We start from the raw sequence: 12,911 nt of genomic DNA on the forward strand, positions 1-12,911 counted from the left end.
CCTCTCTCAATTGTTTGTAGACCCGAGCAATGAATTTATTGCCAGAAACCAGGGCTGTAGATACTAAATATCAGATCCTTCATCCAGGGTGGCCGTGACTCTCTGCTCTGTCTCTGCCCACTCTGTGCCATCTCCCTGTGCTCTAGAATTCCTGCTGTCAGGGGTAAACTCAAGGAGTACATGCTTTCTCCTCTGAGAAGCCTGGATGTTAAACATTATCTCAGAGAAAGTAGAAAGGCCTATACATAGGGTGATCCTGGAATTGACATTGTGTCTGACAAGTTGCCTTTACTATATAGGTAGATAGATAAATTAGCTAAAATCTAAAACCATTTTTAAAACTAAAATTATTTTCAAAATTTAAAATGATATATCAATATACATTGAAATGGAATAAGACTCTTCATATTATTTCAATAAATATTAAAAATGAACATAGGCAGGATAATTATTCTTGGAACATGGGTGCTACTTCCTCTTCCCTGAGGCCCTAGTGATCACAGAACAAATGCTGCTAAGTGGAGGATATTCTCAGTCCTATGTATTTTTTAAATCAGCAGAAATATCAAATATGTTCACAGGTGCTTTTTATTGTCTCTATTTATACTAGATTTTCTCAAAAATAATGTTTACAGGCCTAAACCATACAGAATTGTTTAGAATATTGTCAAATTTGGATGCTAAAAATCATTGACCTTCTCCATTTTATTCTATTCCACTACAGAATGTAATTTATCAATTTAAAAGGTTGAGACATTCCAAAATGCACTTATGAAATTTCCAATTAAAATTTTCAGACTATTTGGGATTTTTTCATTTAATTTATCAGCCTCCTTGCTTTTGATGGGGTGCGTTTCAGTGCCCCCTTCCTGAATAATTACAATTCACTGAACGGTGTCAAATCTAAAGTTACTCTTGTATCAGGTATTGACATTATTTGAATAAAAAGGATTCCACCTGAGTTTGAAAAACATGAAGTCAAAATTTAGAGGATTCATTTAGTCCTAAAAAAACGAGTTTAATACCATTGCTCAGGTTGTTTATATTGAAGTACTTCAAAGGCTCACACATTTCTGCCATCTGACGGCAGCTTCAAAAAGAGAGAGCGCACGCTGCCGTGCTAAGGTATTTTTATTGTATCCAAAGTCAGATTTTTCCCCAAAAATACTGTAGTTCAGTTATTCTTTCCCCACCCTCCTCTCTCCCCTACACCCTGCCCCCCGTACTGGCCATACACCCAAATAAGTTGCAATATTTTTCCAGTCCAGATAGAAGCTGTCACAGTTTCCTTAATTTAGCAAAATTGCCTTTACAATGTGACTCTGCTCTACCAAAATTTATATTACCAGCTCAAAACCAAATAATTTTATGTTTAACGTTTACCTTTAAATTGAATTTGGAACGGGCGTTCAGAGTAGCATCAGCCATTTCAACTTTGACAGGATGAACTCCCCAAAGTTCTTCTTTGAGTCTAGAATAGGAGGAGAAAAGTGGAGCTACGATTACAATTCATGCGGCTGATTTCCTTTTAGAAGTAGCTGGTGACAATAATTAAAAAAACTGTTGTCCTTCAACTATTTGAAAAGTATTTCTGCTGCTAATGAAGTCCAAGTATCAACAGCCATGACTTGCGTGCGTTCTTACACACTTGAACTTGGAAGAGAAAATGAACGTGATTCACTTTGAAGAACAGTCCTCTGATGAAAAGGAAAACGCCTTCGCAGAATGATAGGAAAACACACTTTCTGTGTCCGGTGAAATCATTATTTGGGGGCTCAGTCTTTTAAAAATAGCTATTGGGTGTCAAGTAGGTGTTAATTTCATTTTAGTAGGTTTGCACCTTCTGGTTTCACGTGGTCAGGGATGTCTTTAGGACTCTAAGACTGGGGCTCCACATCGTCTCTGAGCCCCAAGTCCAGTCCTAGATTCCTGACATGGACCATTGATTTGCCTGTTGGAATTTATTTAAACCCTTCTCCACTCCCCAGCTGGGACACCCATCCTCTGCCTGGATTTCCTCATAATTTTTGCCTTCCCCCAGGGTCCCCTTCCCTGTGATTTACCTGTAATGCCATCACTACTGGGCTCGTGGCTGTTCTGGTCTCCCTTCCTCCCTCAGTGACAAATCTGGACGCAGGTTTTGCCTTCTTCCCACCATTAACCTTAATCCACTGTGGTAAACCTCTCCTTCCTGCTCACTTAGTATGTAATGGAAAGCAGGTGCTTTCCATTACAAATAGGTGAATAATTAATTTGAAGGGCTGGGGATTTCTTTTTGACAATGCTATAGGCCACTTCTAAAATCCACTGTCCACAGATGCTGTCCCAGTTAACTTCACAAGTGATAGTTTGTATACTGTCTAGAAAGGTGGGTCCCTATCTTTGCCGAATAATTCTGGAAGCAGAAGATTTTCTCTCGGGGAGTTTTTCTTTCATTATTAAGTGATAACTTAATAGGTAAAATTACTCAGTGCTGTTGGGACGTGGGCGAGGTGAGAGGCGGGTCTCTTATCCACCTGTTGGCAGGTGGCAGGGTGGTTTCCCAGGTCCCGACCTGGCTACTAAGTTCTAACCAAACCTGGCTTTCAGTGACCCTGAGATGTACTGCAGGGGCCTGGCAATGACTGCCTTGGCTAAGTAAGATGGAGATCCAGTGAACAGAACTTAGATTTAAGGGTGTGTCAGAGTTTACAAAGCACATCCATAAATGTGCGAAGCCCCCCACACAAGGGCCAAGGCAAGAGCACATTAGTTGGAGGTGGAAGCGAGGTCAGATCAGGCCGCCATGTTGTCGAGACCCTGGGCTCTTACTCCAAGGCTGGTAGATGATATTCTTCCAGACTTGGGGACGGCTGGAGAATGGCTTGTTGAGACGACCAGAAAGACTACCCCTAAAGCCATCCACATTCCCTCAGAGCCTCCTCTAACAAATGAAGGAGTGGCGAGAGCATTCTAGCCCAGGGTTTATTGTGGGGGAACAACCAGAGCAAGGTCACAGAAGAGAGACACTTTTCTGAAAAGGGTTGGAACCTTCCTGCACCCAGACCATGAGTCCCAGCCCTCTTAATTTTAGCAGGAAGGAATGGGAAACCCGAGCATCGGGGCGAGGTCTCTGCTGGAACCCAGGGCGAAGCAAGGTGTGGCAGAGAGGAGGCAGAGGTCCTGCGGGCCATGGTTTTGGCAAGTGAGGGTGCAGTCTGGGTTCATTTTCGGGTGAGGGATGGGACACTGAATGTGAGTAGGAAAGGATGTTGGATACAGGATCACAAAGACAAGTCAGAATCCTGGTGTTGCCTTTATACAACAGAAGACACGCATCTCCTAAAGGAAGTCAGTTCAAGGGAAAACTGTGCATTCCAAGATCTTAAGTAAAAGTTCCCCCAACTAAGAGGCTCTTATTGCACTCAGCATGCAACAGATCCAGGAGAAGAAGGGCCCCATTTCTGAAATGGCAGATGGAGGATTAAAGAGAGGTGGAGCGATACCCAGACCCCGACTTAGACAGAAGAAGTTTCCTCCATCGGGTCCCGTCCTAACCCTTGCTGTGAGAAAGCCGGGCAGTGAGGTTGACCTGTTACAAACAAGGAGAGGCTGATGAACAAAGTCATGAACAAAGTAAACCTCCGTGCCAATGCCTTCAAGCAGGTAATGATGTTCCTATTTTCATCTGCTTCCTAATGTCTCCTGTCCCGTGGTGGTGCGACTAAGCCTCAACTAGTAATATCATCCCAGCGGGGTGAGCCAGCAGCTAAGAGTCCGGGCTTAAGACGGGGTCTCTGTGTCTTCAAGTACCAACTCCTCCACTTACTACCTGGTCTCCTCATCTGTGAAATGGGTCTAAGACCTTTTCAGGTTGCTAGATATAATAGATAAAAATACAGGATGCCCTGTTAAGTTTGTACTTCAGATAAGCTAAGAATACTCCAAATGTCGCACGGGGCATAATTAAACTAATCATTTATTTGTTGCTAATCCGATATTTAACTGGGTGTCCTGGATTAAATCTGGCAATCCTAACAAGGTTACGTTTATTATCTTATATGCTTCTCATAGTAAAATGCTAGCATATTTTATGCACACAGCAAGCATTAAAATAGTAATTACCACGATTTTTATTCTATAAAGATTATCTAGGGGACGATACTCAATACTTTGTAATAACCTATAAGGGAAAAGAATCTGAAAAAAAAAAGATATATATGTATATATAACTGAATCACTTTGCTGTACACCCGAAACTAATACAACATTGTAAATCAACTCTACTTCCATCGAAAAAAGACGATTATCTAGTACAAACCACTTATATAGTGTATTAGGAAGCTGAGGCCTGGAGAGTTTATGCTGCATACCCAAGAACACACACATGGGTTATTTTTTGTTTTGTTTTGTTTTTTTATTTCCCAAGAGACAAAACTCAAAGCTCCAGATGCCTCACTGCTGATTTTTCTACGTCTCACTGGTTACAGCAGCTCCAGGTAGACTTTCCCAGTGAGTGGAACATCCATCCATACCTGCCCTTTAATTATTCCTTTTCTGAGCTCAATGCTGGTTCTTTGTATGTAAAGTGTGGCCAGAGGACCTACAGCCTCAGCCTACCTAGGATTTTGTTAGACGGGCAAGAACGAAGTTCACCTCTTTCATCGGAGTCCACACTTGAAACAAAATCCCCAAGTGGTGTGTTTGCACAGTAACATTTGAGGGGGTCTTTCCCGCCATGTTTCACCTTCAGAGCAGTGGTTCTTGTTCTTGGCAGTAACTGAATCCTCTGAACAGGTTTTAGAACCTACTGAGGCCTGAGCCACACTCAGAGATTTTGACTTAGGCAGCCTGGGGTAAGCCCTGGGAATTTGTGTTTCCTTTCATCTCCCAGGTGGTCCTCATGTGCAGTCTTGGCTGAAAACTACTGATTTAAAGAGTGCTTCCCCACCTGAGGCAAAGGATGCTGGAGGAAATCAATGTCTCCAGTGATAAATCTTTTCCTTTAGCTTCGAGAGATTGAATATACAAATGGACAACAGCAAGACCGTATATAAAATTAGCACACTGGGGGACTTCCCTGGCGGTCCAGCGGTTAGGACTCTGCAGGTCCACTGCAGGGGGCATGGGTTCGTCCCCTGGTCAGGGAACTAAGATCCTGAATGCCAAGCGGCATGGCCAGAAAAAAAAAAAATTAGAACACTGACCAAATCTTCAGCAGCCAGCCCAGGAGACAAACCCGTTACCTACAGTGGCCAGCCCAGGAACCAGCCTACCATCCACACGTCAGACTTGCAGGAAGACAAAGAAATCCCGATATGCACCCCTAACTGATGACACAGGAGCCCCGCTTCCAGCTCCCTGGCGCCCACAGCCTCCATCCGAGCACCCTCCTACCATCAGAGCTCCTACCACAGCCTCCATCAGAGCTCCTCCTACCACCATGAAGCTGTCCTGCTTCCCTGCCTGCCTTTGAGTCTCTGCGGAGCCCAAGGGATGGCAGTCGGCTCCTGTGCTAAAGCAACCTCTGAACGAAGAGCCCTTGCTTGTTCTCATTGGTGGGTTTTCATTTACTTCCACAGCTGCTGCTGGAGATGGATGGTTGCAGGATGAGCAGAAGGGACGGACAGAGCCACCTTTCAGTTCCCCCTGAAGAAGCTGACACCTTCTTGTCTACTCATCCCAAACCCGTCTCAGCAAACAGTGGGATCAGAATTAGAATGGGCCGGGCCACTGGTCACCTCAAGTTCCCAAGGTGACCTTGCTTTCGAGGAGCTTTCCTGCTCCTCGTTTCTCCTCTGTCCTCTGACCTGCCCCCTTCTGGTCCACACTTCAGAGAGTCATTGCGATGCAGGGCATGCCTGGGTGTGGACCCCTAGTGAAACCGAGCAGGACCCTGTGGGGCTCCTGGGCACAAAAGCCTTTCTGTGTCCCCCATTTCTTGATTATGGGAAATGGTCTCCACTCAGCCTCCATGACCTTCCCTGAGTTCCAACAGGCAGGTTCAGCTGCTAACCAGGGAACGGAGGGGATGCGGAGACAAGGGAGCAGCAGCTAAGAAACAATAGTGCAGCCTTGGGGCAGCGTCCTGGTTTCCCCTCAAGGGATATATTGATACATAACAATATCTTTGAGCTGTTTTGCAGATTCTGAAGCTCCCACCAGGCAGGAGAAGTTAACTGTCTGCTGCCCACAAGCACACAGACCCCAGACCGGTTGGAACCAGAAGGTTGATGATGCTGACTCCCGATGACCTCACCACCAACCAATCAGAAGAATGTCCGCAAGCTGACCGCCCTCCTTGAACCATTCCTATAAAACTCCTCACGACCCCCTCCAGGGCGGGACACGCAGTTTGGAGGGCATGAGCCCACTGTGGCCTGGCAAAGCACTAAAGCTGTTCTTTTCTACTTCACCCCAAACTCTGTCTCTGAGATTTTATTCGGTGTCAGGGTACAGAGCCTGGGTTTGGCATCGCTAGCTCCACTGTGGATTAACTGTGTGACAACTAGTCTGTGCCTTGGCTCCTGACCCCATCTCTTGGGGTTGTCGCGAGACTTAACCAGGTTGATACATGTAAAGCCCTTAGCCCGGGACCCGGGCTTACTAAGCGCTCTGTGAGCTAAGCCACTGTCATCATTATTCTTCACGATGCTCTTTTTTCTCCTCACTTTGTCACTCAAGCAAAGAGACAAACTCCCTCCCTCATTGAATCAAGCCATCGATTGAATCAAGGGCTGCCCTAAAATACCATGAACGGGGTGGCTTAGGCAACAGACATTTATTTTCTCACAGTTCTGGAGGCTAGAAGTCTAAGATCAAGGTTCTGGCTGGTTTAATTGCTGGTGAGACCACTCATTTTGGCTTGTAGACGGCCCCATTCCTGCTATCCTCACACAGCCTTTTCTCAGGGTGTGCATATGGGGTGGGGGGCAGGGGAGCGGGAGGGAGAGAGAGCTCTGCTGTTTCTTCTTATAAGCACACTGATCTTATCCGATCAGAGCCCCACGGCCATGACCTCATTTAACCTTAATTACTTCCCAAATATAGCCACTCTAGGGGTGGAGCTTCAGCACAGGAATTTGGTGGCAACACATACATTCAGTTCGTAACAGACGCATGTTCCAAACAGAAAGTGGAAAAACTTAAAAGTTCATATCAGACATCCTGGTTCCAGTCCCGAGATTCCTGCCACAGGGGCACCGTCACTCATGTCTCATTCTGTTCTTATCAACGTAACTAGGGGTCCCATTCAGGCTTCCAAGTAGCTTCTCTCTTCCCCTGATGCCTGGAGTCCCAGGTCCTTCAAAACGTCTGTCGTCTGGGCTTTCCAGGGTCTGTTCATCAATCAACATGAGAACAGCTCCTGGCCCCCCGGAGAGCATTCCATTTACTTCATTAAGTCAATCTATTCAGCTCTCTTCCTTTCAACAACTCTCACCCTCACCCTGATCCTCTTAAAATATGAAATGTCAGGTTCAAAGACCCATGAACTTCTGCCACATTCAAGCATTCAAACCGATTTATTGAACTGTGCCGAGTGGTGGGGAAAATAATGAAAAGAGGAAAGAGTCCTTCTCTCCTGGAGTTGACGTTTCTAGAAGAGAAGGAAATGTGACCTAGACTGGGGGTGAGGGAATACACCTGAGGGAAGTGACCTTGGCTCTGGGATCTCAATAATGAATAAAAGTTTGCTTGGTCAAGGGTGTGTGTCAGGGGTGGGGCTAAGGAATTGGAGAGATCATTCTTGACAGAAGGACCTCATGAAGAAAGAGCCATTATCAGGAGCAAAAAAAACTTCAGGACTTTTAGGTGTATCAGTCAGGGTCCAACCAGGGAAACAGAAACCACTTGTAGTTCTTAACCAGAAGGAATTTAATAGAGGGAGTTGCTTACTTTGGTTAAAAAAAAAAAGAGAAAAAGAAAGCTAAGAAACGGAATGCAAGGCAGTGAGACACCAGAGATTAGTAACGGCTCACAGCTCTTTCTATATTTAAGTTTTAAAATTTAAGTTCTTCCATTTGATAACTTTTGTACTTCAAAGCACATCGTTACAAAAGTTAAGTCACAGACCGTGAGAAAATATTTGCAGATCAAACTCTAATGAAGGACTGGTCTTCAGAATACATAAAGAACACTTACAATTCAGTCATAACCACAAAGAGCCCAACTCAAAAATGGGCAAAAGACTTGAGTAGACATTTCTCCAGAGAAGACACATGAATGGCTAAGAAGCACACGGAAAGGATGCTGAACACCATTAACCTTTAGGGAAATGAAATCAAAACCACTTCGTACCCACTAAAATTCCCATGAGACTCCTAGGAATTTACTTGAAAGAAATGAAAGCGTATGTCTTCACAAAGACTTGTATGTATGAATGTTTATAGCAGCTTTATTCATCACAGCCCCAAGATGGAAACAACCCAAATGTCTGTCAACTGGTCAATTCAGAATTTGGTAGAGTCATACAACGAAATACGATTAAGCAATAAAAAGGAATGAACGACTGGTACACGCCACAACATGAGTGGACCTCAAAATGTTACGCTAATTGAAAGAAGCCAGGCGATGAATATTAATATTAATAAGCAAGTGAATACTCCTTATTAAATGTAAGTTTATAGAGCCTGAGTGCCGATTGGTGGTTATTGGGAAGGGAGCATTGATTGACTTCATGGGAAGTTTTGAGGGACAATGGAAATGTTCTCCAGTGGAACTGTGGTAGCGATGGTTCATCTCTGCAAATTTACTAAAAATTATTGGGTTGTACACTTGCAGTAATTAGAGCAGGGTTAAACTACACTCCAATAAAACTATTAAAAATTGCACAGAATATATCTTGTTGCTATGACTTGGACTCACCTCCTTCTGTTGACATGATCACATTATCTCCAACCTTCCTCCCCCACCCCGCCGCCCCATATTTGTTGCTCTTGAAGATTTCCTACCCATTTCTGGACAGCCTTGTTGTTCAATTTCTAGCTCAGTTCACAGGCATCAAATACTTCACTAGAACATGATGTTCCTCATTCTGAAAACTGCTTTCCTTCCAGTAATTCTGAACCACTCTCGTCCAAGCCCATCTCTCACACTAGTTGGCTACAAGTCTGCGTGTTCTTGGGCCATTCATCACCAAGGCGACACATCTCTTGTTCTCTGCAGGCTTCACTGCCTTATATAGTAGAGGAGCATCCCGTCCTGGGCCTGCCTTCCAGTCTGTAGTCCTTTACTCAAGGCTGCTTCTTCCACTCAGAGTTGATGTAAACCTGACCTTATTCCTCCCTCTGCGATTTGAAACAGCAGAGAAAAAAAAAGGCAGGACAGCAGCTTTTAATGGTTTTCAACTTCTCAACAGGAATCTGCTCACAGGCTGCTATAGACTGAATGTTCATGTTACTCCAACACTCAATGTGAGGGTTATTTAGAGGTGGGGCCTTTGGGAAATGATTAGGTTGTGAGGGCAAAGCCTTATACATGGAGTCAGTGCCCTTATCCAGGAAGCCCAAGAAAGCCTTTTGCCCCCTGCCATGTGACGACACGGAGAGAAGGTCCATGAACCAGGAAGAGAGCTCTCACCAGACTCTCAATCTGTTGGTGCCTTGGTCCTGGACTTCCAGCCTCCAGAACTGTGAGAAATAAATGTCTGCTGTTTATACGCCATGCAGTCTATGGTCTATTTTTATAGCTGCCCAAATGGCCTAAGACACAGGCCCGTGGCCTACACGTCATCAAGAAGAAAAACCAGGGGCAAGCAAAGGAGCAAAGAAAAAACTGGACAGATTCTATGACTGGGCTCATGCTTAGAAGAAGCTTGAATTTGCCCTTTCCTTTCTTTTCTAGAAGGGACAGAAGAGAAGTATCCTTCCCACACCCGAGTCTATCAGAGTGAGATCTGCTATCTTTGGTTCTCTGTCATTTATCTTCAAATATTTAACCAAAAACCAACCAACAACCAAAAAGAAAAAACACTGGACTTCCCTGGTGGCAGAGTGGTTAGGAATCTGCCTGCCAACGCAGGGGACATGGGTTCGAGCCCTGGTCTGGGAAGATCCCACAGGCTGTGGAGCAACTAAGCTCGTGCGCCACAACTACTGAGCCTGTGCTCTAGAGCCCGCAAGCCACAACTACTGAGCCCACGTGCCACAACTACTGAAGCCTGCGTGCCTAGAGCCCGTGCTTCACAACAAGAGAAGCCACTGCAATGAGAAGCCCACACACCACAATGACGAGTAGCCCCCACTCGCCACAACTGGAGAAAGCCCATGCGCAGCTACAAAGACCCAACTCAGCCAAAAATAATAAATTAATTAATTTTAAAAAAGCAGGAATTAAAGGAAAGGAAAAACACTGCCTCCCACCCATACCCCCAAAGAAAGAAAAATTCATGTTGAATGCTCCCAGAAGTGTGTTGAAGACAAAAATTCCAGCTCTGACCTGATACTGCTTGACCTAAGACAAGACCCCAGAAACTTTGAAGGAAACTATTCTTGTCCTTTGATTCTTTTCAAAGGTTCTTTGAAGAATCTTCTAGGAAAGAGGGCTTTGTCTTCTTGATCATAGAGGATTTACTTGAAACTCAGTTGCAATAACAGAACTAATGGCCCAGTGGAAAAAAAAGAGAATTTTTAAATATCGTGATTAATGTCATATGCTGCATTTCTTAACCCACTAAAAAGAAACTGAGTGCTGGTACCCAAAAAGTGAGTGGGATGATTTATTCATTTTTATTATTAGTAACATGACACTCAGGTGTGCATGAGCGCAAGCATGTAGGATAAATTTGCCAAATAATTTCTCAGCCAAACCAGATGAAAGAGTGAAAGGAAACACTATTAATCATTATTCCAGGGCTCCAGAGGTAAGACGCACCTGCCTTGGGAAAACAGGGTCATTTAGTTACTGTAGATGTAAGGAGCATCTCTTGAAAATCGAAACAACAATGAGGTACCACCTCACGCTGGTCAGAGTGGCCATCATTAGAAAGTCTACACACAACAAATGCTGGGGAGGGTGTGCAGGAAAGGGAACTCTCCTGCGCTGCTGGTGGGGATGTGAATTGGTGCAGCCGCTATGGAGAACAGTATGGAGGCTTCTCAAAAAAACAAAAAACAGAGTTACCATATGATCCAGCAAGCCCAGTCCTCGGCATATATCCAGACAAAACTATAATTCAAAAAGATACATGCACCCCTATGTTCATAGCAGCAGTATTTACAATAGCCAAGACATGGAAACAACCTAAATGTCCATCAGCAGATGAATGGATAAAGATGATGTGGCACACACACACACACACACACACACACACACACACACACACTGGAATACTACTCAGCCATAAAAAAGAATGAAATAATGCCATTTGCAGCAACATGGACCTGGAGATTATCATACTAAGTGAAGTAAGTAAGACAGAGAAAGACAAATACCATGTGATATCACTTATATGTGGAATCTAAAATATGACATAAATGAACTTACCTATGAAACAGAAACAGACTCACAGCATAGACAACAGACTTGTGGTTGCCAAGGGGGAAGGGGGTGGGAGAGGGATGGATTGGGAGTTTGAGATTAGCAGATGCAAACTATTATATATAGAATGGATAAACAGCAAGGTCCTACCATATAGTGCAGGGAACTATACTCAATATCATGTAATAAACCATAATGGAAAAGAATATGAAAAAGAATATATATATATATATATATATATGAATCACTTTGCTGTACACCTGAAACTAACACAACATTGTAAACCAATTATACGTCAATAAAATAAAATAAAACAACAACGAAAACAACAAAACGTAAGGAGCATTTCTGAAAGTCTTCAGAAATGGCCCTCCTGGAACTCTCTTTTGTCACCTCAGCTTAGAGAGTTTCAGGTAGAGTTTTATTTGCTTCCCAAGCAAGCTGTCCTGGGCGCATTAGGTGCGGGCAGTCTCCTGCCACCAGTGGGGGCTGCTCACAGCTCTGGAGGCTGGAAGCCCCAGATCAAGGTGTCAGCAGGTTGAGTTTCTTCTGAGGCCTCTCTCCTTGGCTCGCAGGTGGCCGCCTTCTCACTGTGTCCTCACCAGGTCGTCCCCCTGTGTTGTCTGTGTTCTCATCTCCTCTTCTAACAAGGACACCAGTCATAGTGGATCAGGGCCCACCCACAGGGCCTCGTTTCACCTCAATTACCTCCTTAAAGGCCCTATGCCACAGTCACATCCTGAGGTTCCGGGGAGGTGGGGGTGGGTTCAACATATGCCTTTTGAGGGACAGAGTTCAGGCCATCCCACTACCTTTTCCACCCACCTGTGATGATGACTCCATACCCCACAGTCAGACCCCCCGCTCCCCTTGACTTTGCCCTCCTGGCTTTGTCCCCATCCCAGGACGAACTTGGAAGGACTCAGCCGCCCAGGCGGCAGTGACCTCTCGTTACAGACAGCGAGGGCAGGAGAGTGAGGGACAGGAGGGGACACCCGGCCAGCCTCAGGGTCTCAGTGCGAGACATCAGGAGAGTCTGTGCCTCTAGCTGAGCATCCTTCTTTCACTTAATCCTGTTCCTCGTGCCCCCTCGCTGGGTGCAGGGAGACCCAGGGACAGAGGCTAGTGGGGCACCATTAGTTCTGCTGTTTACGTTGCCGTTCCAGCTGCTGACAGGGCAGACTGATAAGGATTCTGCCTGTGAGGGAGACTGTTTACACAGGCACTGCAGAAACAGAGCTGCTTGGAGAGTGACTGTTTTCCTAGGGAGCAGCTGAGGGGCCTCTCCAAGGGGGAGGTGGGTGGGGCGAGCTGTACTTGGCCTGTCAGCTGCGTTTCTGGGGCATCTGCTGGGGGACAGTGTTGTCACGGAGCCCAGTCCTGCAACGAGGGAGCGGACAGGTCAGCCCTGGTTTCAGGTGTGTTCGCAGCCCACCAGCAAGAGTCGCATGAAG

At 45.2% G+C, this 12,911-nt stretch overlaps 1 long non-coding RNA gene across 7 annotated transcripts in view; it reads right to left on the reverse strand.

Annotated features, from left to right (window-relative positions):
* LOC137229498 (uncharacterized) overlaps positions 1 to 12,911 on the reverse strand; it is a 255,195-nt gene that overhangs the window by 65,038 nt on the left and 177,246 nt on the right. For all 7 annotated transcript variants that reach the window (XR_010945714.1, XR_010945713.1, XR_010945712.1 and 4 more), the window contains exon 3: positions 1,384 to 1,471. This is a non-coding gene — a long non-coding RNA (uncharacterized lncRNA). The remainder of the gene's footprint in view (positions 1 to 1,383; positions 1,472 to 12,911) is intronic.

This window comes from Pseudorca crassidens, chromosome 8, assembly GCF_039906515.1.
Source record: "Pseudorca crassidens isolate mPseCra1 chromosome 8, mPseCra1.hap1, whole genome shotgun sequence".
NCBI lineage: Eukaryota > Metazoa > Chordata > Mammalia > Artiodactyla > Delphinidae > Pseudorca > Pseudorca crassidens.